We start from the raw sequence: 4787 nt of genomic DNA, 5'->3' as shown, positions 1-4787 counted from the left end.
TTGTCTGCCCCAAAATTGCTGTGGAAACATTAATTTTCATCTCTGCAATAAACCTTAGGTACTGTAGTCTGTGTTGGAAGAAACCAGGCCAGTATGCAGTAAGAGGTGCGTGGCACAATCACTACCGTGTTAGAAGGGAGCCCTCCCAGTAATTTATTATTTTAATTTATTAATATTAATACTGTGAGTGTGAAAAGAGCGGCACCTTCATTGTGCACCACTCTTTTGGTGGCAGTTAGGGCGTGGTTACTTGAAGTTGAAGCTCGAGGGTGTGTAAAGGGTGGGTATAGAACACCTGTGTATAGAAGCTTTTTGTATGGCCTCATTATGATGCACGCATGTGACAGCCGAGGCAGTGAGCTGCAGAGAGGGTTGGAAGGTTGGGGGTGCATTGTCAGAGATAGTGATAATTGATTTTTTTTTATGCCAAAGAAGAGAAAAAAAAAGTGTCTTCAAAACTAGTGAATATCTTTCACTAATAAAAGCTGATTTGCATCTTCAGAGCAGGTGTCGCAAGTGACAATTCATTCCCAGGTGTTCAGAACAGAACTTGGCTGACCATGGAACCATTTACGTTTGTAAATATGTAGGAGCAGATAGTTGACTATAAAACAACTATGATATTAGAAAGTGGAGGGCAAGGAAATACATAGGCAGCATTGGGCATGGCCCAACTTGTTGCATGTACATTCATTAGTGTGCTGTATATCAGGTGAAGAAGTCAATAGGCTAAAATTGAATTAAAATGTTTAAAATGAAAAATATTTACTATGAATGAGATGTTAAGTTCCTCTATGTCATAATGGATTTTGTATTTGATTTTTGCTAGACTTTTGTCTGAACTTTCCAGAAGCCTATTGGTTTTGTTTGATAACAGCATGCTTGAAAATTAAATATAACTGAGAACCCTGGAGTACAGGAGAGGCTTGTACAGGTGGTCTGGTGCTACAGTGTTTCTGCTGAACGACCTCCAGGAAAAGTGCAGGAATATATGGTGGAGTTCACCCCCCTTGTGTGACACCACCCCTGGTTAGGCTTGATTCTTTAGGGGGACCAGTATGGTTGATAACTATTGTTCAATGCCAGGTGCTTTTTCACCTTACTCTCTTCACTGGGTTCAAGTGTGCAAAGCATCGGGTGACTGTCCATTGTTCGTTGATCAATGGAGTGGCAAATATGCGTTTTCAGCAATGGACATGAATGGACAATAACAAAATTTCATCGGTTAAGAGAGTTGCTTGTACTTCGTCTCGATTGTTGAACCTGTTGAATCTTTTCTTGCATTGAACTGGTTGTTGCATTTCAGGCAGATTGGTATCTATTACTTTGGTTGTGTCTCATGTCCAGCTAAACATTTTTTTTAATTATGCCTGACTCTGTACTATTTTTTTTTTTTCTCCCTCATTCTTTGTTACTGTTTCTGTGTTTTATGATCTGACAGATCATAAGCAGTCAATTATTGAATTCTTAGGCACAAAAGGTGCCTTTATTACTGACATACTGTGATTACCTTTTATAGTCCTTACATTTACAGAGCTTTAGTATATTTTTTGTATTTTTGTACTATTTAACAATGCTGTCTGCTGTAAAGAGCATCGTGGCATTTTATCTTTTTGATTCAGTTGTTAATGCTAAGCTGGAATTAGATCGATAGGTGTAAAACCGTCACCTCCGCAGGTAACGGCAGGGTTAGTATATTTACCTTGGTAATGGAATAATGCCAGTGTTAGCAACACTCGAAGTGACCAAGCCTATCCTGGAAGAAGCTTTCACCTGCATTACCAGTAAGGGATCAGTGTGTTCTGTGAACTGGTACTTGATTGTGCCAGTGCAGTTGAACATAATTCATATGATGCTGACTCTCCTATATTTGACAACCTCAAATAGTGGCTGCCACAAAGACTAAGCTGTAAGAGCATAATATTGTAGCCATTCATTTTCATTGACATCGAACACAATATGCATGTAGTAGTTACTAAACACTACGGTAATACAGTAACATGAAAGACATTTACATACACACACACACACTATCATTAATAGATCTGAGGTTTTAAAGAACTAATAAACTGTTTAACATTGTATTAGTGGCAGTCATAACTCTTTGTCAAGTATATGCTGCTTTAGTCATCAGATGCCTGCTGAGTGTTGTTTGTCATTCAACTCCCGCTCCTCTCTCTAGCGCGTAGCCAAATAGATTGTAAGTGCATTTTTTGGTGCAAATGTCAATTTTTTTTTTCAAATCAATATAGTATTTATTTCACAAATGGAGTGACAGTTGCCTACATTTAATGAAATAGAGTGGTTAAGAAAATGAAAAAAAGAAGCTGCCAGATTGCATTGGGGCATGGTTCAGTTGATGCTTTCTCATAACACAGTTGTGTACTTAGTGACAGCAAGAGGTAGAGGTAGGCCGAGTGTAACCCTACTCCTTGCCTGAAGCCCAAGTTTGTAAAAGATATAATACTTCTTTGGAGTCCAGTTTCCTTTTAAGCTAAAAATGGAATGGACTTGTGTAACACAGTGTCCAGCAACATTGTCTTTCATGAAGCAGACTTTGCCTCACACCATTACATTAGTTGCCGCTTTAAGTCCTGATACATTCCATAGTAAATGGCAGACTTGAGTGGTCTGCCCTTTAAGGTAGAGAGTGACTTCAACTACAGTAGGATAAACATAAATCTTATATTTAGTCATTAAGTGCTAAAATCTTGCTTGGCCATAAATTTGTCTGATCCTGAAAGGTAATGCTTGCTGACAACTATAATTTAATGTATGAAATAACTAACCTAACTTTTGTCACCATATAGTCACATACACACACTAATAACGTATCTTTGATGTTCAGTACTCCAATAATAACTTTGACGATAATAATCAGTGAATCCATGTACCTTTTGTTTCCATAACCGAATGTGCTAAGACCAGTGGGTTTGAGTATAGGAAAAAATATAGATGACTGTGTGCGTATATGTATTTAAACAATATATATATGTATACATACTTTTCATTAAGTTGAAACATATTTTTAATTACTTTGAACACAAATTATCTAGTAAATTAAAAGCAGATTGCTTAGGAATATGAACCAATCTTGTCTTTCAAAATGTTTGTAGTAGTGAGCAGATAATGTGCATTTAAGGAAAAAAAATTTGGCATGTGTTCTGATTGAGAAGCAAATTGATTAAATATGACCGAGTTAACAGACTGACTTGAAATCACCTCTACCACCTCCCTCAGAAATTCAGTGAGTAGATTATTAGCCAAGCAAGTCAATGATAGGCTTTGACAATAGACTTTATATATATAAATATATATATACATAATATATAGTAAATTTTATAGATCTTTGAGTGACATGATTTGCACCCAGGAGCACATTCGAGTACTGTCAAAACTTCATGCAATCACTGGAGACCTGTCTATGAAAAGTTAAAATGGTTGTTAGGACTATAAATGCTCATTCAGGCAGATCATGTTGCATTGACTTCTTTAATTTATTTATTTCTCCTTGATTCGTAGTCTAATTTTTCAGCAGCATATAGCAAACTGAAACGCTTGTATATTCACAAGAGGAAGAAGTCATCGCATCCTCCGAGCGATTTCAGGCACTGATCTTTTCTTTAGTTCACTTCAGTTTTCAGGTGTTCAGGGCTTCTGCTCTTGCTAGGTTAGAGAGACGTCTCACCCTGAATATGTACAGGCACCCTGATATAAGCACACCAAAGCTGAAATTGTTTTTTGGTTAGCTATTGTGTATAAAAAGTGAACTAAATTTCTCATATACTCATTAAAATTGATGTTCAAAACAGTCTTTTAGTGATCCAATTTAGTGTTGACAGATTAGTGAAGTCATTCAGTGGTCATGGGTTTTGTAGCCAGATGTTATTCAAGTCATTGATGTTTGTGTTGTTTCCTTAGTATTTGATGTTTTGGTGATCTGCTGAACAATTTGCCCCCTCCCCTTAAAGAGGAAAACAAACATATCTGGAAAAGAGATTTTTATTTCATCTTCAAAAATTTGCATGGCAGAAATGAATTGTTTTTGCAGCTTTTTTGCTTGTTTTTCATGTTTATGTGCATGTTTATTTTATCTCCTCGTGTGACGTTTGGAGAGATTAGATAATTATTTTCATTGTTGATATTGACAATTTAAAATGTGTTGTAGAAGAGCATGAGTATATATTAATAATCCAAAAGTCGGGTATCTAAATGTATCGGTCATCTTTTGGTTTTAAAGGTTATTGGAATTTGTTTACCATCATGGCAGCTCAAATTTAAAGCAAGTTTTTAGCGTATGGAAAAATGCTTTATTTTTTTCATTTTTATTTTTTTTTTTTATAATTCAAGGGCTTAGATGCTTTGTATTGAGTTTATTGCTATCGAGTCTGTATATAAAAATCCTTTCTCTCCTCTGTACATTTATTCTGTAAACGTAAGTATCTGCGAATAAATTCAGTGTACACCACCTTTTTATTTTTATATCCATTTATGCTTTGTCTTGCTTTTCTTATGTTAGCAAAGTCCTTGTGTGTTTGCAGATTGTCACTTGCTGTTGGGATACCATTCCAGTGGAAGATGAACATGAAGTTGTTTTCTTTATTTGTTTTTATAAAGGTTTTTGTGTAACTTTTTTTTTTAGCCAAGACTAGTGATTTTTTCCATAGTCAATATTTTTAAGCAGTATTTTTATTGGATTTTAACAATTAGACTATCGTGAGGGATGTGGCTTGAATTAGTTCAGTTAGTTGTTAAGGGCAGCGTGCATAAAAACAACTAAGCAAGTT

General features: G+C 35.8%; 1 protein-coding gene across 6 annotated transcripts in view; it reads left to right on the top strand.

Moving 5' to 3' along the window:
- Lis-1 (LisH and WD40 domain-containing Lis-1) overlaps positions 1–4468 on the top strand; it is a 49975-nt gene extending 45507 nt beyond the window's left edge. For 5 of the 6 annotated variants that reach the window (XM_067108534.1, XM_067108532.1, XM_067108536.1 and 2 more), the window contains one exon: positions 1–2893. This exon is cut by the window's left edge and continues 258 nt beyond it. The gene's annotated coding sequence lies outside the window, so the exon portion shown is untranslated. The other variant, XM_067108533.1, reaches the window with a different exon arrangement.
- The last annotated feature ends 319 nt before the right edge of the window (positions 4469–4787 follow it).

Source organism: Macrobrachium rosenbergii, chromosome 9 (assembly GCF_040412425.1).
Source record: "Macrobrachium rosenbergii isolate ZJJX-2024 chromosome 9, ASM4041242v1, whole genome shotgun sequence".
Classification (NCBI taxonomy): Eukaryota; Metazoa; Arthropoda; class Malacostraca; order Decapoda; family Palaemonidae; genus Macrobrachium; species Macrobrachium rosenbergii.
The sequence above is the reverse complement of the archived record's forward strand: the minus strand, read 5'-3'. Positions and strand labels throughout refer to the sequence as shown.